The 23336-nt window shown below is 32.6% G+C and overlaps 1 protein-coding gene across 2 annotated transcripts in view; it reads right to left on the reverse strand.

Moving 5' to 3' along the window:
• CSMD3 (CUB and Sushi multiple domains 3) overlaps positions 1-23336 on the reverse strand; it is a 1575929-nt gene that overhangs the window by 1188260 nt on the left and 364333 nt on the right. The window lies entirely within an intron of this gene.

Genomic DNA, 23336 nt, shown 5'->3' on the forward strand with positions numbered 1-23336 from the left:
TACTGTATGTATTTATGTGTATATGTATCGATACATAGATACATATGTATAAACACATACATAAATATTTATATATATAAATATTGCTTTATATCAGTGGAATGAAAGCTTCTTGAAGACTGAGCTTGTTTTCAATTTTATCTTTGTATTCTTCCTCTAGCACACAGTGTCTGGCATATAACAGTTGCTTAATAAATGCTTATGATTTTTTTTTTTTTTTAAGATAGAGACAATCTGAGTAATGGCCCAAGCAACTATGTGTCTGTCAATTAAGGAACAATTAAGGTACATCAAGTTAAACATAAAAAGACATCATCAAAATATTGGCCACTAATGCTTTTGTCCCAGGTAGCTAGGTGAAGCAGTAGATAGAACCTTGAACCTGGAGTCAAGAAGACAGAATGCTCTTCCTCCTCAGTCCTGCCCTTGGCTTCCTTTCAGTCCCATCTAATATTCCATCTTTTATAGGAAGCCTTCCTCAACTCCCATTAATTCTGGAATTTTCCCTGTTATTATTTTCCTTTTATGCTACATGTGGTTTTCTTTGTATATATATTGTCTCTCCCCATTAGATTGGAACTTCCAACAAGTCAGGGACTATCTTTTGTTTCTTTTTACAGTGTTTAAAACAATACCTGCAATCTAGTTGAATTTAATTAAATTTTTTTTTAATTTTTATTTTATTATTTATTTGCCAGTTCTTACTGATTGAGTTCAAATACAGCCATAAACACTTATTAGGCATGTGACCCTAGGCAAGTCATCTAAATTGCTATCTGCCTCAGCTTCTTCATCTGTAAAAAATGGTTAAAATAATGGCACCAAAACTTCAAGGATTATTGTAAGATTAAAGTGCTATATAAATGCTAGATTATTATTATTGAAGCATATTAACCAAAAATTTGAAAATGTTATGATCTATAAGCACAGCGGGAGTAGTTCACAGCAATGAAATTAAAAGTTTTGCTGTTGCTGCTGCTGTGGCAGCAGCCTGGTAGTTTTTTGGATTGAAATAATGTTATGCCACAGTTCTCTTTAACTGTTCTGACTCGGTTTCCCTGACTAGTTTCCCTTGTTTCAGTAAATCCCCTTAGTTGTAAACCCCTCTTCTGGTCCATTAAGATTGGGAACCATTTGCCCTAAGGTTATAAATTGTTAGCACACAGGATAAACAAGAGAGTGGAACTCCTGACTCTTTCCTGTTCTCAAGAGTTTACAATATCCCTCTAAAAATATTCCAGGATACCTCACTGATATCTTTATCTCTGTGTATTCAGACATCCGGTCTCTGGGTTTTTAGGATTTATGATCTTCCCCCATCCTGACAGAAGTTTTCCCGCATTTCTTACCCCTTCTTTGTTTCTAAAAGGTATTTAAGAAGTTGGGTTTCTCCTCCTCATTGCTGGAGGCTGGAGGCTGGCTGCTGGAGGCTGGCTCCTGGCTATTGGACACTGGATTCTTTGAGATGACAGTCTCCTCCAGCCCTGGGACCAACATGGATTCCCAGTATATCTTTTTCTGTCTGACTGGATAATTTGAGACAAGAGTCCTGTCCAGTCAATTATACTCTCTAATTAATAAAATATTAAAAAGGCTCTCTAATCTCTCTCCTGCCTCAGTTTCTCCGGCATTACAATAAATTTGGGATTTGCAATTAGGATATTATACAAACCTACCTATTTAATGACTATCTTTAAAAGAATGATCAAGAATATCAATAAATTGTTTTTAAAACAAAAGAAAATATTTGGAGAAATAAATTCAGATAATCAGTCTAATATTTATCAAAAGTACATACAGGAAATGAAAGACCTTGATAAATATTTGAAAGAATAAAGATATAAATTATTTTAAGGCTTGGGCTATTTATGTATTTATGAATTTCACCTTGTTTAGGCTTTTTTTATTGTTCATTTACAAGTAACTCATTGGTACAATATTAGACCTAAAGTCAGGAAGATCTGAATTGAAATCCAATCTCAGAAACTCATTTGCTGTGTGAAACTGGGCAAAGAATTTAAACTCTATTTTCCTTGGTTTCTTCATCTATAAAATATGGGTAATAATAGCACCAGCTAACTTGCAGGGTTGTTTTTGAGGATAAAATGAAATAACATGTGGAAAGAGCTTTGCTCTTAAAATGACATATAAATGTTCGTTTTTATCAATGATCTATATGTCCAGACAATTAAAATAAATGAATATTTGAAAATTTTGGTATTATTACTGACTGGAAAATTATATAAGTGATTTGTAAAAACCTCTAAGACAGAGATAGATACATAATGTTTTTTAGAAGCAAAAAAAAAAAAAAAAGCTCTAAACTATATATAACAGTTTAATCCTTTTTTTTTTTTTTTTTTGGTCAAACTTAGATGTTTAATATAAAATAAAATAAAAATAAAATTCCAAGGAAGCTAATCTGACCTTGTTATACACATACACAATCATATACACATTTACACATATATTTAATACTAAAATGTTAAGGGTTAATAAAATTAAACAATAAAGATTAAATTCACACAAAAACATTGAAAAACTAAAGAAATTGCAACTAGTCAACATGAAAATGAACCTAGCAATAAAGGAAATAACTGAGGTCAAGAGAGCAATTTTTATGTTTTTTATGAAACTGAATATCCAAGGAGGAAAAATACATTAAGACTAATTTTACAAGGAGCTATTCAAAAAAAGCAAAAAAGTGAAAATATCCAAATAATTGCTTAGAGTAGTTTCATTTGTATGAGAAAAGAAGTATTCTCCAGGAAAAAGACCTGAGGCAAGAAAAAAAAAAATTCCCACAATAAGAAGACTGACAAGGATTTTAATGGAATACCTAATATACTGCCCTACCTTCAGGTGGTCCCATACCTAAATTAGCTAGATCGATAATTTGTGCTGTTTTTAAAATCAATTCAAGGAAAATCTTTTGTAAATGTATCTTGTCCTCAGTCTCTAGAAACGGCTGTTTTTTTGTTTGTTTGTTTTTTCCAATGGAAGTTGAAAACTTCTACTCATCATTCTCTATATAGAAAATCCTTGAAGACAGCTATTAAGATGCAGAATAAATTATTTAGTTCTTCAGCTTTTACACATAGGTTCTATTTTCTAACCCTTTCTAGCCTTTTAATTTGTTTCACTTCTGGGATGTCAGTCCAAGTTGTCCATGATCATTATAGAGGAGAGGAGATAAGTTATTTTATAATTTGACAACTTTTAAACAAAATGGAAGAATTAGATTTCACAGATCTGACAAGCTGTATTCTTTTTTGGCAAATCCATTTATTAGTCTTGTTTTATTTCTTTTATTTTCCAAGTACTATATGACTGATATGTGAGGGAAAACAAATAAACGAAAAGACATTTTATTAGCTTGTTAATAAGCAAATCCCATTTGTTCATTCCCAAATAACTACAATGGACATTTTCACAAATTGTATTCTTTGAAATATATAAACAAAGCATCTAAACAATTGAAAATAACATTGATAAAATAGTTGATAGAATGGAAGGGAACAATGTAATAAGGAAAAGTAGATTGTAAACAAGCCAAAGAATGTAATGATAAGCAATTAAGATAAGGGAATTACCTAATGAGCCTGCTTAACCACTATCAATTTGTTTTGAACAGTCATGAACAACTGGGAAATAGAAAATTGTGACCATTATTCCAGTTATGTAATATTGGCAGTCTTTGTTCTTCACTACAATATTTTCCTGGAAACAGCATGAACTAGGCAGAATGACAAAATAAATGGATCATTTCTTTATTGTATAACCATTTTTTCTGTATTGTGTAACTACTGTATATCTCACAATTAACATTCTACCACCAGGTGGCAATCCTTCTTAAGCCTAAGGAGAGTATAAAAGTTATATTTGACAATACAATACAGAGAGAGACAGAGACAGAGAGACAGAGAGACAGAGAAGGAGAGAGACACAATGAGACAGAGAGACAGAGAGGGAGAGAGAAACAGAGACAGAAGGAGGAAGAGAAATGGTTATATGCAAACTGTGCAATGAAGGTAAGGTGAGGAGAAGTTACTTTGTATGGAATTGACCAGAGAAATATTTTTCTCTCTATCAATTAACAAAATTTTCATAGGAGCAGGGCCTCAAAATAGTGAGATGGATAGATGACTTGGCTTGGAGTCAGGAAAATTCAACTTCTTGAGTTCAAGTTTGATCTCAGATATATATTAGTTGTGTGACTCTGGGCAAGTCAAGTAATTCTATTTGCCTCAGTTTCCTTATATATAAAATGAGCTAGTTAAGGAAATGGCACACCACACTCCAGTATCTTTGCCAAGAAGGCCTTTTAAGCCGAGATTATATGATTCTCTTATGATTTCTTTACAACAACCCTTTGGAGCAGTCAATTGAGAGAAATGATCATCTCCATCTCATGTTAATAATCAATTGAAATAAAACCCGGAATTTTTCAGCAGCCAGTGAGTAGGTTGTTTGGTATCTCTGAGGGTGAATTACCTTTCCTTTCAATCTTGTTCAGACCCTTACACAGATTTAGGAGGAAATTCTTTGATTAGATTGCACAAAGCTCTGCAATTAGAAGTACAGACAACCAAAGTCATATCCCTCAGTTTCTCATAAGAGGTCCTACTTTCATTGTAATATTCCTCCTTCCCTCCTTCCCTCCCTGCTCTTCTTTCTCTCTCTCTCTCTCTCTCTCTCTCTCTCTGTCTCTCCCCCTTCCTTCCTTTCTTCCTTCCTGACAATCAGGGTTAGGTGAGTTGTTCTGGATCATACAACCAGTAAGTATCAATTTGAATTCAGGTCTTTCCTTTTCATAAATTATTAATCAATCAGATTTGATTGCCATCCTCAAGAACACCCACTCTTCTAAGAGCATATAAATTGTGAACCCAAACCCAAGATTTTTCTTTGACATTTAAAAGTGTCACTAACCCATTTTATTGGTAATGTGCTAGCATTATTAACAAAATGATCAAATACCCATAAACCATGTCTGTTGATCTTCTTAAACATCATAAAGGCATTTTTGTCCCCTTTTTATAGAGGAGAAGACTGAAACTTAGAGAAGTTAGATGGTCATGAGATGACATTGTATAAATTCCAAGAGAGGCAAATGTAAATGTTTAAGAGGTACATGTAGGCCTTTGGACACAAATAGATCATTGAATTTAGAGTTATGGATTCCTGAGTTCAAATCCTGTCTCCTACACTTAATATTAGTGTGGCTCTTGGCAACTCACTTAACCTCTCTCATCAGTTTAATTATCTGTAAAATGGGGATAATCATCTCATTTATCTCATTGGATGATTGTAAGGATCTACTAGGGTAAGAGATGTAAAGTACTTTGTAAAGTATATGTGTGTGTGTGTATATATATATATATATATATATATATATATATATATATATAGGAGGTAGCTAGGTTGCACAATGGATAGAGCACCAGCCCTGAAGTTAGGAAGACCTGAGTTCAAATCTGACCTCACACACTTAACAAGTCCTAGCTGTGTGATCTTAGGCAAGTCATTTAACTCCAAATGCCTCAGGAAAAGAGAGAGAGAGAAAATAGGGCTAGGAATATGAAAAAGAATGGTGAATACAGATTAAAGAGAGATTAGTTTAAACCCAGAGAGATTAATAGAAATTGCAAGAAATTAGTCAAATAATAATATTGACATTTACACAACATATGCCTGGCATGTTCTTTCTCCTCTGCTCTAACTACTGACCTACTCTACTTGACCTTTGGCTTTAAGTTCTAACCAAAATTCCATCTTCTATAAAAAGTTTTTATCTCTTTTTATATCCACAATACAACACAGTGCCTGACACATAGCAGACACTCAATAAATGCTTGATTAAATTCATTATATCATGACAGGCTGACATTCTTACTTTCTTTTTTTGGCAAGGCAATTCAGGTTAAGTGATTTTCCCAGGTTCACACAGTAAATAAGTGTGTTAAGTGTTCAAGGCAGGATTTGAATTCAGGTCCTCCCGACTTCAAGGCCAGTGCTCTATTCTATTGCCTTCTTGCTGCCCCAATTTGACATTATTTCATAGGTGGTGTTAGAGCATTATTATGTCCATTTTGAAGACTAGAAAACTGAAACTAAGAGTTTTTAAGAACTGCTCAAGTTCATAGAATGTGTCCTTAAGTTCAATGCTCTGTTCTTTTTGTAGGAAGCATTTTATTTGCTCCTCTTCCTGTTTCAAGATGGAAAAACACCATTAAAAAAAAAAAAAAATCTCTGCTTAATATCACTTATACCTGACTATAAGACCAATTACTTTCTTACCCTTGATAGATGATGAGTAGACACCAATCTAATTCAAGCCCTGTTTAAAAAAAAAAAAAAAAAGAAAAAGAAAAAGAAAAGAAAAGAAAAAGTGATAGGGAAAAATGGAAGTGGGGTTGAGAGAAGAAGGAACTGAAGTCTCAAAGAAAAGGGGAGAGAAGAGATTAAGGTCAGAAAAGAGGAAAATGAAGAAAATTATCATGGATAGATTTTAAATCTTTCCAATGAATATTGACACACAATTACAAAAAAAGAGCAAAAAAAAAAAAAAAAGAAAAAGAAACGGATTAGGAAAAGAAACTATTTTATTTTTAAAGATGACAATGATACTGTACTCTCATACTCTCAACAGGTAGAAGTAAATAGTTTTATACAGTTGGAAATATTTAGAATTATTCAGTTCCTAGATTATTTTATCACCATTTTTCCCCCATCATCAATGAATCAAACATGAAATATACGTATATAAATATATTTAATAATTAAACCAAAATATAATTATATGGTTATTAGTTTGGATTTAGTTCTTCATATGATTAGATTTTGTATTGATCAATAATTGGCATAACTTTGAATTCACCCTTACTGCAATAGAAGTAAAGAAGAAATTGACAAGTAATGACATGATAAAGGAAAATAAAAGCAGATGGCCCCCTTCTAAGTTCTTGACCTTCTAGACCCTAGTTTGAGTTTCCCATCCCCATAAAAAGCCCCTATGTTTTTAGTCCTGATTATAATTATCTAGTTCATGAGCAATTAATGAGTGGAAAATGAGAGTGCATTTGGTTGTTCTTTTTTCTATCTTATATGCCCTGAATGACAAATTATCATCTCTTGGACCATAAAGAATTAATTCCTTGGCACATGAAAAGAGAATTAACTGCACGATTGCTTTTTTGTTTCTAAGTGACATGCTCTTGGTGTGCCATGGGCACCAATATTCTTTTTTTTCCAACTAATTAGAAAAAAAGTTTCAGGATTCTACCTGTGAATAGGTATATGGCTTAATAGATAGTGCTGAGCCTCAAGGAAAGAAGACCATTACTTTTGATTAGAGTAATACAAATTAAACCATCTCACACCTCTCAGATTGGCTAATATGACAGGAAAAGATAAAGAAAAATGTTGGAGAGGATGTGAGGAAAGTGGAACACTAATGCATTGTTGGTGGAGTTGTGAAATGAGCTAACCATTCTGGAGAGCAATTTGGAACTATGCCCAAAGGATTATCAAATTGTGCATACTGTTTGATCCAGCAGTGATACTACTGATTCTGTATCCCAAGGAAATAATAAAGGAGGGAAAGGGACCCCCATGTACAAAAATGTTTGTAGCAGCTCTCTTTGAGAGCTTTGAGGTAGCAAAGAATTGGAAAAGGAATAGATCCCTCCAACTGGGGAATGGCTGAAACAAGTTGTGGTATAAGAAGATAATGGATTATTATTGTTCTATAAAAAAATGACGAATTGATTTTAGAAAGCCTTAGAAAGATTTACATGAACCAATGCTAAGTGAAACAATGACAACATGAAATACATTGTACACATTAATAACAAGAATATGTGATGGTCAGCAATGAAAGCCTTGGGTTTTTCTTAGTGGTTCAGTGATTCAATGCAATCCCAATTGATTTTGGACAGAAAATTCTATCTAACTCAGAAAAAGAACAGAACTGAATATAAATCAATACATGCTATGTTCACTTTTTTTTTTTTTTTTTTTTTTTTTTTAATCTCTCCCATGGCTTTTCCCTTTTGCGCTGCAATATCATTCATAAAGAAATGTGCATTAAAAATAAATAAATAAATTTGATGGTTTTTTGTTTTCTTTTTTTGTTTGTTTTTAAAGAAAGAAGACCTGAATTCACATCTGGTCTCAGACACTTACTAGTTATGTGACCCTGCATAAATTATTTAATTTCTTTACTTCAATTTCCTCACTTTTAGAAATAGGCATGGTGGCATTCATCCACTTGGGTTGTTATCTAGCCTTAATCACCAAATGGGTGGTTGCTGAAGTCAAATAAACTTGTTAAAAGATCTTAACTTAAAAAGACCAAGATCTCCCACTGCATCCAGGGCCATCTCTAGTCACCCTGATCTATATCTTGCCCATGGAACCTCTCATACTCCTGGCTTTGGAAGAGAAAATGAGGCTGATGACTTTGTATAGTCTTCCCTCATTTAAATCCAATTTTCTTGCATTTCATAGCATCACCTCCCTAAAACCATGATCCACATTGACAAAGAAGAACAAACAATAACAATATTTAACATAATAACGCCTAGCATTTATATAATCCATTCTAGTCTTTAAGACTTACACATAACTTATTTTACTTGATCTTTCTAATGCCTTGGAAAGAAGAGTTTCTTATTACCATTTTAGAGATATGGAAAATAAAACTCAGATGTGTTAAGTGCTTCATCTAATTTTACATGAGAGATCATGAGGTAAATTCCATGTTTTCTTGGTCATAGCCAAATGCTTTTTCCCCAGTAGGGCATCCATTATCTATATTCAATCTATATCCAATATCTTTCTTATATATTTCTAAACATTCAAATACATATTCATATACATTCATAAATATGCACACACACACACACACACACACACATATATATGTATTCCTCTGTTTTCAAAAGAAAGAGTCCATGCATAAACATTTTAAAACTCACATCTGATCAAAGGACTGCCAAAGCAGATCATTTGAAGTGGTGGATGAGAAGTGAAGAATAAGACATAGATATGAAAAATATGTTGATTTTGCTTTGTTTATTTGTTGAAAGAAAGGGTTTTATAGACAAGTTGAATGAGTCATTGGGAAGTCACAGTGATGTATAAAACATTAACAAAACACTTATTTTATTGAATAAAAATTGAATAATGAACATTTATACAGATAAATAGATTAATAATATAATAATACATTAAAATAAAATAATAATAATAATAGCGATCATCATTGTTGTTCTTCATTTTTGAGGATGAGTAAAATGATGTCAATGTTAGAATCGAGGTATATAATGTATCTGACTGTGACCTATCAGACCAATATGTGCTCAGAATGCTCTGCCACAGATTGAACACAAACAGTCCATATGAACATTTGGGATAGCTTTTCTAATTTCTAATTTAATGAACATTAGGGAACTTTTCCTTCAGGCTAATTTTATTCTGCTTTGTTAATAGAGCACAGCACCTTCTCTGATGAGGGTATGCCATGCTGGGCAGTCCTATGCCTATTGTCATATTGACATCCCATGTCATATAATAGATTTCAAAGTTCTTAAGTGATACTTTGAGAGTGTCCTTGTATCACTTAGATATTTATAGATCTTATCTTATCACTTAGATCACTTACAGAATAATCATCATCATCATCATCTGTAGGTACTGGCTATTTATTACAATTATTCTACTTATTTAATAACTGCTTTAAAGCTTGCAAAATCTTATTTGATTCTTACAAAACTTTGTGGGCATATGCTATTATTATCATTCTTTTACAGATAAGGAAAATGAAGCTGAGAGAGGTTATAAATTGCCCAAAGTCATAAAACTGATAAGTATCTAGATCTATATTTGAACTCAGATCTTCTTGACTCCAAAGACTATGCTTTTTTTACTGTGCCACTTTCAAAATTCAAATCTGACTCCAACTCTTAAGCAAGCAAATATTCCTATAATGGACACCTCTATCAATAAGGTTTGAAGGGTCAAATGGCCAGAAATTATATTATGTAGTGTTTTTATTGGAAGTGCAGAGGTTTTAAATAGATAATAATAACAAACTCAATTTCTCTCTAAAAATCTAATTCAGTTGGCTTGATAACTGCAGTTGAATAGTTCTAAAGGGAGACAATTTTTTTGACCAAAAAATAATAATAGTGAGAGGATTTTGATAAAACTGACAAATCTTAAATTAAACTTATATTGGAGACAAGGATTAATAAAACTTAAATGTGAGAAACAAGATGTATTCAAATGATGAAAAGTGATCTTGCTGAAATAAATCAAGGATTTTTTAAGACATTATAAAAGCCCAAAAGATGTGAAATTAAAACTAAAGTTATATGTATAGCTTTAAGCAACTTTATCACAATATTATATTTTCCAAATGATTACAACAACCCAGAGGACATGACAACTAGTTTAACAGTGGTATTTTTCACTCAGTATCTTAAGATCTCAAAGCATTTCACTAAGAATATGGTATAAGACTGTGGCTGGAGTTTTTGAATAACACATAGTATCATTTCAGTTTAAATCCTGTCTATTACATTTGTTGGATATGTGACTATAAGGATAAGTCTTAACTTTTCTGGTCATATGTAAAATCAGTATATATAATACTTCTAGTTCTACAATCACAATTAGCTGTCAATAAAAAACAAGGGCAGATATTAGTATTTTTATAACCTTACATTCACAGGTGCCAGAGAGGCGTAGTGGAAAGAATACTGGCTATGAAGTGAAAAACCTAGGTTCAAATTTTACTCTATTTCTTCTTAGCCATGTGATTTTAGGCAAGTAATTTCTACTCTGTTACGTCTAAATTTCTAATTTGTTAAACAAGGGGATTGGAGTACATGATTTTCAAGTTTCAAGTTACATTCCCTTCTAAATCTATAAAACTATGTTAACAACCAGAATTCTGAACCACCCTCAGGAAAAAAAAATGTAGAGAGGATGGATTTAGGTTCATATCTTTTTTTTTTTTTTTTAAACAGTTTCCAAGTGCATGGCTGCTTCTAAGCAGGCCAGCCACAGTATATAAACAGTATATAGAAGCAGTATATATGACTGCTTCTAAGCAGGCCAGCTACAGAGACCTTAGGGAAAGAAACACATCTTGCTTTTTGCCTTGCTTTGTGAATGCCATTTTGGAGCTCCAGGCAACATTTCAGAACCAGTTTAAACTTTTTACTCAGTTGAAGAGAACTCCCTGTGGGGGGAAAGATGTCACCTACTTTAGAAGGGTATGTCAGGGCAAATCTAGGAACTTTCAAATAATCTGCCTGTGAAAATTTCACTTTTGAATATTTTAGAAGAACTTCATTTCTTCAATTATGTTCAAGGAAAAAAAAAAACGAACAACAAAAAAGGCAAAAGATTTGATACATATATTTCCTGGGTTTAGGAGGGGGAAATGTAGTTAGAACCTTAATTATGTTTCAGAGAAGGATATTAAAAATTACTTTATCTAGGATTTCTTTACCTTTTTTATATCATGGTCCTGTTTTTATGAATATTTCGGAATAATGCTTTTAAAGGCATACAATATAATATCAATTATTTTAAAATATGTTTGTCAAAAAAAAATTTAGAAGAAAGAAGTTTACATATATCCCATTAAGAACTCCTGATCTTGTCCAATCACAAATAACTTTATCCTGAGCTTATTAATCATCAATTAGGGGAGGTGTATGACTTAATATTATTTAATATCCAGATAACTCTGGAGGGGAAAGTGAGGCAGGTGACCTTGCACAGTCCTCCTTCACTTAAATGCAATTCACTTGGATGTCATGCCATCATCTCCCTCATGTGATCATGGCCCTCTTAGAGAACAAAGGACAAACAACAACAACAATTTAATGCTCAAGTAAATATAACAGAAAATGAGAATAATTTAAGCATATACATAGCTAGATTTCAATTTTCTGTTGTGGAATGTCTTGTACCCTAGTACAGATCCTAATCACCTCTCACCTGGAATATTGCAATATTCTTCCTTACTCCAGTCTTCTCAAACATGTCATCCTCCACATACTTATTAAACTGGAATTTATGTATTAAACTGGAATTTATGAAATACAGATTCGACTGGGCCATAATTTTACTCAGAAGTCTTTGCTTGTTCCCTATTGCCTCTTTAGGATAAAATATAGAATCAGTCTGACATTTAAATTTTGTTTCCCAAATTACATTCTACTTCTCTTTCTCACACTAATTAATATTATTTTTTTTACCCTCTCCTGATATCATTCAAATTGGCCCACTGTTGCCTAAATTGTTTTCCATTTCCTAATTCACCACTTTTAATATAAAATGGTCTTTGTTTGGAATTCACTTCTTCCTCAGATAACTCTTAGCTTCCTTCAAAGAACAATTTGAATGTAGACTTCTAAACAAGTTTTTCCTATCCATTAGTTTTTAGAACTCTCTCACAGGCTGAAATTATATTAACCCATGGACAAACACAGTATATACATAAGACTGAATGTTCATAGTTGAACTATTCCTATCAATACATCTCATTCAACAAGCATTCTGAAATTTAAAGATTTAAAGAGTTGTTTGTTGTTGCTGTTCAGTAGAAAGCAACTTTTTGTGACACCCACTTGGTATTTTCTTGGCAAAGACACTGGAAGGGTTTGACATTTCCTTCTCCAGCTCATTGTACAGATAGGGAAACTGAGGAAAACAAGTAATTTGTCCAGGGTCACACAGCTCTCAAGTGCCTGGAGTTGAATCTGAACTCAGGTCTTCCTTATTCCTTATGCCAGTGTGTAAAAAAAGGTTAAAGGGGACTACGCCATAAGGGTGGGTTGGCTCTCCAAAGCTCCCACAATTGTAAATCCCAGCCTCCATAGCTGTGAATCACAGCACACTAGAGAAACTAAAGGAACGTTTTATTATTACAATCTTTGTCTTTCTCTGAGTAAAGTTGACAGGCTCAAGGAAAGACAGACATAACTCAGAGAGTCAGAGATATCTCTCTGGAGGTCATAAAACAAATTTACTGACACAGATCATGCTTGCCAAAAATATATATATTCTTTACTTTAAACAATAATAACCTTACTGTGCTTAGAAAATATATATTCTGTCTAGGGAATGAAATAAATCAGAGGTAAGAGGTTAGAAGTCAAATAAAGACACACTTTATTCTGCTGGTCAGAATTATTAGATCCCTAGCAGTCACTAGCAAGTAACTCTAGGTTACATTTTGGTAACATTTTAATAATTGACTTTGTATTCCCTAACTTATCACATTCCTACCCTGTCTTGGTCAGAAGATTAATATTTACATAGCAAGTTCTTAATAAATGCTAGTTGTTCTTAACTTTATTGATATATATTTAGAAGTTTTAAATTTGGTCACAAGACAAAGTAATAAATGGTAACTTTTTTTTGTTTGTTTTTTGTTTTTTAAATTCACACTCTAAAGAATTGGGAGTGGGGGTGGGGAGAAGAAACATAAGAAAGGTAAGAGAATCTTGTAATCCAAGAATTTTAGGACTGGATTCCTTTTTTCTAACAAGAAATAATTTAAATCAGACTATAACAGATAATTAACACAACTCTCAGATCAGAGAAATAGCTCTGATAAGAAAAAGTGATTAACATTGCCTCCTGGAGGTAATCATTACTTAAGATTAGAACTGTTTTTCAAAACTTTGATGTTCTGTAATTAAGTGAAAAAAAAGTCTATTTATGTAGTGCCTATAATCAAATTATTAGCCAACAGTCAACTATATGTCTCTATATCATATGTTCTTATGTCTTGCTTCAAATGATATTTTCTCATTTCAGTATCACAATATTTTATAGTATTATGTTAAAATCATAGAATTTCACAGTGGAAAGGAACTTTAGAGAACAACTACTTGAAAAGAAAACATTCAAAATACTCAAGTTTCTGCTTGGATATTTTAACACTGAATAAAAAAATAAAATACTATTGAAGTGACTTCAGATCTTAGAAAGTGACTGTGTTTCTTGATGCATGTACTAAGATGTTGCCATTAAGATGTTAAATATTGCCCATTGTACATATAAAATACCTTGAAGTAACATCTCTGGATGATTATGCCTTGTTATTATAACTAACTGATAGCTGACATATCACAAATAAAATTTAATTACTAAAGCTCAATCTTCTACTTGGCTTTCTGATCACTGCCACAGGGTTGAAGATCTAGAATATATATTTATAAAACTCCTCAGATCTTCACTTTTCTTTTATTCACTAACACCAGATGGTGACTCAGGACCATAGCAGGATCAGAAACTTAAGCTGTCCATGGATATGAATAAATGAAAAAAATTCAAAGATACTTGAAATCATACATATCAGTGTTTCATATCAAGAAACAGAAATTTTACATCACTCTTAAAAATCAAACCTGGAAACTTATGATATACATTGATTGCATCTACATAAACACGTCACAATTAAATAGCATTCCTTACAACTGTTACTTGGAATATCTATATTAAACATTAAACAACTAAAAAAGACTTGAAAATGGTTGAAAAATTAAATGCAATTTCTAGTACTAAATCAACAAAATTGTTCTTTTCAAAATTACTTTTTTGAGGTAATATAACATTTCTGACAAAACACAGTATAGGTGTTTTTAAAATGTTTACATATCACATGCAAGAGAAAGTTGGGATGAAAATAAGGGGGAAAAAAAAGGAAACTCTTATGATCAAATGAACATAACTGAATCCTAGAAATAATGTCATAGCTGTCAGAGTATTATCTCCTCAAAAGGAATAAAAAGTCAGAAAGGTGGCATATCAGATGTAATCCTCACTTTGAAGTTTCCAAAAGTAGCATAATGCTGCATCTGGTATGACAGCATATGATAGCTTGATTTAGAATATTAGATGCATGAAAAACCTGTCCTATGACAGAATTGGGACACAGATCTGCAGTAGGAATGAAGAGAGAGGAAATCCATTTAAATCCAAGAAATAAAGGCATATTAACATATTCAGGTAGAATCCATTTGTGTACATATGCAGACAACTAAACAATATCCTAACACTGACAAGAAAAAAAAATATTCTTCAGTGGCAACAAATCAATTAGCAAATAAATAGTTATTGGGCATCTATATCTTTATAGACAGTTCTAGGTATTGAGAGACATACAAAGAGGTATAGGATCATTTCCTTCACTCAAATGAGTAATCTACAATCTGATCAAGGAAATTATATATTCAGTATGACCAAAAAATATAAACCAATTTCTTCATAAGCATTAGTTTTATTACTTTACAATCAAATTTTTATACTAAAAACATATTAAATGTATATTTAGATATGTTATTCTCATTTGAAGTAACATATATGAAGCATGTACCATTTTGTCTTTATAGCCAAGAAATGTCTAAAATATATTTGTTGCACAGGTTTTCTTGATTCTATGTTCAGTGCTCTGTACATTAAACTAAATATGGCTCCACAAATATTTGAAGAATTGATACCGAAAAAAAAGTATGAATAATGCAAATGAATGTTGAAAGTCATATGTTTTATAGATATTTAGAGAAAAGAATGCCATGAGGTCTTTAAAATAACCAAGGAAGGCTTGATGAAGATTTTATTTGGATTTAGTACCTCAGAGTTCAATGTAGATCAATAGGGTGATATGAAAATTAGAACTGGTGATATAAATTTGCAATACTTTAAGAGAGCTAAAATCTACAGAAGTGTCAAATTTCCAGCCCAACATATGGGCTACCAAGCTCATGAATGCCTGAACCAGAATAATTAAGAAATGTTTAACAAAAATAAATAAAAATACTATAAAACGTAGGTAACATTCATCATTTTGTAAGTGAATATGTGGCTTATAGGGATCTGTAGTTTGCTACCATTGATACAGAGGATAAATAGGTGATAGGTCCATTACAATCTGTCCTGGTAAGTTCACATCTGAGATACTATGTTCATTTCTGATCATTATAATTTAGAAAGGATATGTCCTAACTAAGGGACTGGGGAAACCAGAAAGTAACCAGAGGAGAGAGAAACAAAGGTCATAAATGTCCATATAAGGTTAGGCTAAAGAAAAGCACTGCTGTTTACCCAAGAAAAGAGAGCATTCCAAATATACATCAGAGATTTCTGCAAGTATATGAATGGATATTATGCGAAAGAGAAATTAGAATGATTCTACTTCTACCTAAGAGAGTAGAACTAGGGACAATGAATGGAAGAATCTATAAAGACACAAATTTAGGAGCAATCAGGAAACTTTTTCTCAAAAATTAAGGGTATCTCCAAATAGAATTGACTGTCTGAAGAGATAGAGAATTTTATTTTAGTTCATATTGTAAGGCTACCTATCAAGTATGATGTGGAATTTTTCCCCCCAGGAATAGGTTTGTCAATATGGAAACTATGGTTTCCTCTGACTCTGAAACTCCTTTGTGTTGCTATTTGGTACTTGAAGAATGAGTATAATTTGAATAGGAGTTATATGAAGTGTATTATATAAGAGAAACCAAGAAGGATGAAATGTGAAAGGATCTTTTTTTTTTTTGTTTTTGGATAGTGTGCTATAGTAAAGGATTGATGTCTTTGAAGTCAGAAAAGACTGATTTCAATTCCCATCTCAGACAATTACTACATGACTCCATTCAAACTCGAAGCCCAAACTTTGAGCCTTATTTTTCTCATCTGTAAAATGAGGGATTTCAACTCAGTGACTTTTAATGTTCTTTCCAAACTCTAAATATAAATTTAATGTCAAGAATTTCTGATCGTAAGGAAGCCAAATAATTTGAAGTATTTTGATTTATTTGAAACTATAACTAAATAATAAGAAATTCAATATGGCAACTGGGAAAAGAAGGGAAAGGAGGGGCTAGCAGAATTAGTTACCAAGCTATCAGGGCAATGAGAAATGAAAGAATAAAAAAAAAAAAAAAAGAATTGGGCATAGTGCTTTAAGTACTACAATGTAGACAGTATTATTCTCACTTTGCAGATGAAGAAACCGAGGCTTAGAAAAGTTAAGTGCTTTAGAATTGATTTAATGTCAACATAGTTGCTAATTGTCATAAAAATCATCATAAAAAAACTTGTGAATCTGGTCTTCTTGATTCTGAGCTTAGCATTATTTATTATCTCAAATATTATTACAAAATTATTCTAGAAAAACCACACCCTAATAATAGCAAATGAGTATTTAATGATCCCTAGCATCCTAGCTACTATTCAAAGTATAGAAAAACCATGCACATGAAAAGAGCCATGTTGGCAAATGTATATTTATGAGAATAGAATTAATTTAATACATCAGATTACCATTTATTTGCCCTTCTACCCAAACTACAGATCATTTAACATTGGCAAATGTATCCACACAATACCTTTACATTTTCATTTTGGCTCATTTACCTTCACTGAAGCTTTCCAATTTAGGATGGATTTTGCCATCTTCCATACTGATACCTACTAATCAGACTAACCAGTTTTGTTGCTGGTTCTAGCTCATGATATAATACAATAGACATTACTTCACAAGAGCTATGAAAAACTAATTGAAAGCAATTATGACAATTATCTCTCTGCTCAATTGTGTGCATTGGAGTCTTCTTTCATCCAATACTGGCAGAAAGCAGACAGCTTTCTCAGATGTGACCTTAGCCAACTGCATTTAGGACTGTGTTCAGTGAACATGCATACCTCTGATTAAAATTAATAGAAGTTCTGCATGAATTGAGTGGAGACTGTAGTTATTAGGATTGTAATGTGAATATAAGTGAGAATTAAGTACCCTTGGACTTTCTCACTTTAATTAAATAGCCTAAACACTTTTAATCAAGCATTTAATTAAATTTAACAGGAAGTGCATTGTGTGCTAATTACCATTGATTATTAATAATATGCTTATTTATGCATGCAAACTATATAATGACATATATCTCTAAACTACTTCCGAATGACAATAAGTGAGTTCTGAATAATGAAACCATTAATGAAATGGATTCTTGCAGCATAAAAGCCAATCACAAAATTTCAACTGTTTTAGATAACCAGACCCTAAAAGAAATAAAAGCAGGCTGTAATGAACTCAGGCAGGAAAAAAAAATGTTGAATTATTGATGATCCCTCGTTTCTATTTCCTTTTTGTTTGGTTTTAAAGAGTACCCAGTAGTCCCTTATTTGGTGAGTTAAGAAAATAAAATGGAAGACCACATAAGCATTGAAAGCATTTTTCATATCACACTCATCTTGCTTTTAAATATCAAGTCTATCCCACATGTTCAACAGTACTTCCAAGCATTTGGGGTGAGGTTTGCATCAAAGGTAACACATGTAAGTTACTTATAGAGCAGTTTGACACTGGCAAACAGACTATGGAATTACTATTATTTTATGACATGTTGAACATTTGCTAACGGCCTATATTTATACAGTATTTCCAAAACTTCACAAAATTAATGATCTAAATTAGCCTGCGGGTAGGTCTACTTTCCTCAAGTCTCTCTGCCTTCCAATTCATCCTTCTTTTAATCATTACAGTGATTTTCCTAAAGCATGAGCCCAATTTTGTCAGCCTCTCCCCGGCCTTGCAACCCCAATAAATTTTAGTGTTTCCCTATCACCATCAGGATCAAAAACAAAATCTTGTGCTTGATATTCTTTACATCTTAGTTTTAGAGAGTTGGCTGAGACTTTGGGACATTAAATGATTTGGTATAAGAGAGAATGGTATAACCAGACCATATCAAAGGTAGTACCTGAACACAAATCTTCTTTATTTTGAGATCAATTTTCTATTAACTATGCCCACTCTCTCTCATACAACCCAAAATATATTAATTCATTTCTCTTACTCTAACAGCAACTCAAGGGAGAAACTATCACTTTTTTTTGTTTTTGACTTTTTTTTTTTCGTATTGAAATATCTAAGTTTTTGCTGTGAACTTTATTAAAACAAAAAGAACAATTATTACAAATATTAAATCTACCCTTCCATTTTAAGTGTAGGTAGTATATACAAAGCCTTAGCTTGACTTTCCTTCATACTTTCCTCAATGCCTAGGACCTCCTCAGCCTGAAACATCTATCCCAACCCTACAACCTTCTAACTCTCAAATATCTTTGTCATGCTTATTTTGTTTTTTCACTGGTGAGATCTTCCTGATTCTTTCCCTAAAGGTAAAGGCCCAGAACAACATATCTTCACTTCCCTTCCAGATATACTTCTTACTTTCTGGACTCTAACACTATCTTCTACATTGCTACCTTCATTTTTATTCTACTCTTCCTCTTTTTTATTGGGCATCTCTTTGGTAATAGTGAATAATGTGTCAGGGCTAGAATCAGGAAGACTCTTCTTTCAGAGTATAAATCTGGCCTCAGACACTAGCTATAATTCACTTAACCCAATTTCCTCAATTTCTTCATCTATAAAAATAATCTGGAGAAGAAAATGCCAAATCACTACATTATGTGTGTCAAAAAAAGTTCATAACAGGTCTCAAAAAGGTAGACATAACTGAACAGCACCAAATTCTCCTTTTCAGCTTCCTTTTGTGTTGTTTTCTTATATTAGAAAGTTATTTCCTTGAGAGAAAAAACTGTCTTTCTCTTTGCTTATATTTGAATCCTCATAGTATTTGGCATATAGTAATTATTTAATAATACTAATTGTCTTGTTTAGGCATTTAACAAGAATTTATTGAAATCATTTATTCATTCAACAAATTTTTATTGAGTAACTACTATATGCAGGGCATTGTGGCATATGTTGTTGGGAAAGATAAAAATGAATAAGATGATTCCTGCCATATTGAGATGATTACAATTTAATAAGGGATAAAATATGCATGCAAATTACATCAATGCAAGGTTGAAAGTGAGCAGTGCATTTAAGATACACAAAACTTCAAGGGAGTTCAGAGGAGGAAGACATCTCTTGGTTAAGGAAAATCAGTGAATGTTTTATGATGATGAAATGTTATAAATTGCTAAAGTTGTATGGAATATTAAACAAATCAATACCATTTAGTTTAATTCACTGATTTTATAGCTGCAAAAACTGAGGGAAAGAGTCACAATTTGTGTCTACAGTAACAAATTGACAGTGGCCAAAGACAAACTAAAACCAGACCTTTTGGCTCTACTTTGAAAATTCTTACACATTCACCTAGAAAAAGTATTTGAATGACACATTAAAGAATGAACAGTGGTTCAACAGGCAGAAATTGCCTACTTCATTTCAGACATAGCAGATTAATATATGAAAAAGAAAAAATGACAGGATTTGTTCAGAGAATGCTTAAGAGCCCAGTTTAGTTGTAATATAGGACACGTGAAGGAGAATAGCATAAGATTAGGTTAGAAAGATAAATGGAGATCTTACTGTAGAGGTGTTTCAATGTCAGATTAAAGGATTTAGATTTTACTTGGTAAGCAATTGATAGTTACTGAAAACTTTACCTTGAAAGTGGTATAATCAGTACTATTCAATAAGAGTCATAGAATGTCAGAGGTAGAAGGTATGTTTTGCTTCCTGGGGGTAAAAATTTTTACTACAAACTCATCTGGCCAAAATTTATCTAGCTTTTATTTGAAGTGCTCAAAAAAGGAGAAAGATAATGGGAGAAATGTTTAACGTTCTATAAATTAAACTTTCTGGAATGTTAGAGCATCCTGCTTTCTTGTGTTGTTGATTTGACATCTTCATTTTAGGAAAAGGAAGAATAGTGAAGGACATCAATTGAAGCAAATAAATAAAGTGTGAGAGGCTATTACAGTAGTGCAAGCTTGAAATTATTAAAAATGGAAACAATATAGATTGGATGGGAAACCTATTCTATTGGTAATATTTTTACTACTATTATCTTTGGTAACTAACTGATTATTAATCAATATTTTCTGTCCCTCTGGAGTCAGGTTTATATGCCACCTCAAATGTTCTTCAGTAAGTTATTTGTCCATACACTTCTATTATTTGAACATAAAATAAAGGGATGGGCTAGATCCCAGCTTCTAAAATTGTGATTTGAGATCCATAGCAGGTTTTGTAATTAAATATGTAAATTGTGAAATTATGATTTATTATCAGTAAATGTTTCATCTTTATATCTATTTTATACCACATAACCAGAGTCATATAAACATTTTTCAGGCGAAAAAGGGTTATGAGAGGAAAAAAGTTTAAGAAGCCCTGGACTTTGGATTGCCCCTAAACCCTTTTCCCATTATGTAATTTATGATCTCTATGGAATATATTCTTTTTACTGGTGACTTCTTTTACATACTGGCTTAACTATTTTGGAAAGAAAGAAAGAAAGAAAGAAAGAAAGAAAGAAAGAAAGAAAGAAAGAAAGAAAGAAAGAAAGGAAGAAAGAAAGGAAGAAAGAAAGGAAGAAAGAAAGGAAGAAAGAAAGGAAGAAAGAAAGGAAGAAAGGAAAGGAAGAAAGGAAGAAAGGAAGAAAGGAAGAAAGGAAAGGAAGAAAGGAGGAAAGAAACAAAGAAAGACTTTTTTTGAAAACCTTCCTGTCTTCTCCAGCTACTCTCCTATTTCTCTCTCTTCCTCCTTCCCTACCCCCTCCCCTCTCTCTGTCTTTGTCTCTCTGCCTCTCTCTTGCTAACAAATTGCTCAAATAAAGGGTTCTATGGACAAGTTAGCAAAATGATACTATTAGCTGAGAACAGTCTAAAGCCCATTGGAAAGATCCAGGTTTTAACATAGGAAATGTTGAATAGCTAATGATCATTCCAGGGGTGCAGCTAAGATGATAAAGTCAGGAAGCTGCTGGAGCTCTCCCAGTTCCCCTTGAAAATTACATTAAACCAAATCTCTAAATAGAGTCTGATAAAATGAAACCACTTTCCAAATCAAAATATACTGGAAAACTTCAAGAAAGGTCAGTCTCACTGGAGTGAAAAGGGTGTTCAGTTCAGCTCAAATAGACTCTGAGAAAACCTGTGATAGGGTCTCAATCACAGCAAAGAAGCAACTAAGACCCTTAGTTGCTCAGTAGAGCAAATCCACGGGGGCAGCATCCAGTCCCAGCTCAGAAAGCAAATTCTGGGAAACAAGGCTGTTTCCTGAACAGAGAGAATCCCTGTGCTCAAAGCCAAGACTCAGAGCTACTCAGGAAGCTTGGGACAGCACCCACTTTTTTCTCAGGAACAGAGCTCCACCTTAAAAGTAAAACAATAGGAAATACCAAAGAAGGGAAAAGAAAATGAGCAAGAAACAGAAAAGAACTTTGATCATAGAAAGCTACTATGGTGATGGGGCAAACCAAAACACAAACTCAGATGAGAACAGAATGTCCACAGAAGACATCTCAGAGTGAGATAAATTAGTCTCAAGCCCAAAAATGCTTCTTGGAAATGTTCATAAAAGATTTCAAAAGGCAAATAAGAATGGTAGAAGAAAAAATGAGAAAAGAAATAAGAGGTATGCATGAGAGAGTCAATAGTTTGGAAAAGGAGGGAAAAGAAATTAAAGAAAACAATTACTTAAAGAGTAGTATAAACCAAATGGAGAAAGAGATACAAAAGATAACTGAAGAAAATCACTCATTAACCTAGAAAAGGGCAAATGGAAGCCAATCACTTTGTGAAAAAGCAAGAATCAGTCAAACAAACTAAAAAAAAAAATGAAAAAATGGAAGAAAATGTGAAATACCTCATTGGCAAAAAAGCCAAATTGGAAAACAGATCCAGAAGAGGCTATTTGAAAATTTTTGGACTATCTGAAAGCTATGATCAAAAAAAAAAAAAAAAAAAAAAAAAAAGCCTGGATAACATTCTACAAGAGTTCAATAAGCAAAAGTGCCCTAGTATTCTAGAAACAGAATGAGAAATAATCATTGAAAGAATCCATAGGTCATCTCTGGAAAGAGATTCCACAAGGAAAAATCCCAAGGAACATTGTTGTGAAACTCCAAAATTATCAACTCAAGTAAAAAAATACCACAAACTGACAGACAAAAAAAAAAAATTCAAGTATCAAGGAACAACAATCAGGATTACCCTGGATCTGGCAGTGTTTCCAATAATGGATCAGAGGGCTTGGAATATGATATTCCAGAAGAAAAGGACCTGGGGTTATAACCAAGAATGAACTACTCAACAAGACTCAGCATCATCTTTCATGGGAGGAAATGGAGCTTCAATGAAATAAAAGACTTTCAGTCATTTCTATTGAAAAACAGAATTACACAGAAATTTTCATCTACAAACACAGGAGTCAAGAGAACCATAGAAAGGTAAACAGGGGGAAATATATATTTAACTGTTTACAACCCTAGATA

The sequence above is a fragment of the Sarcophilus harrisii genome, chromosome 1 (genome assembly GCF_902635505.1).
Source record: "Sarcophilus harrisii chromosome 1, mSarHar1.11, whole genome shotgun sequence".
Classification (NCBI taxonomy): domain Eukaryota; kingdom Metazoa; phylum Chordata; class Mammalia; order Dasyuromorphia; family Dasyuridae; genus Sarcophilus; species Sarcophilus harrisii.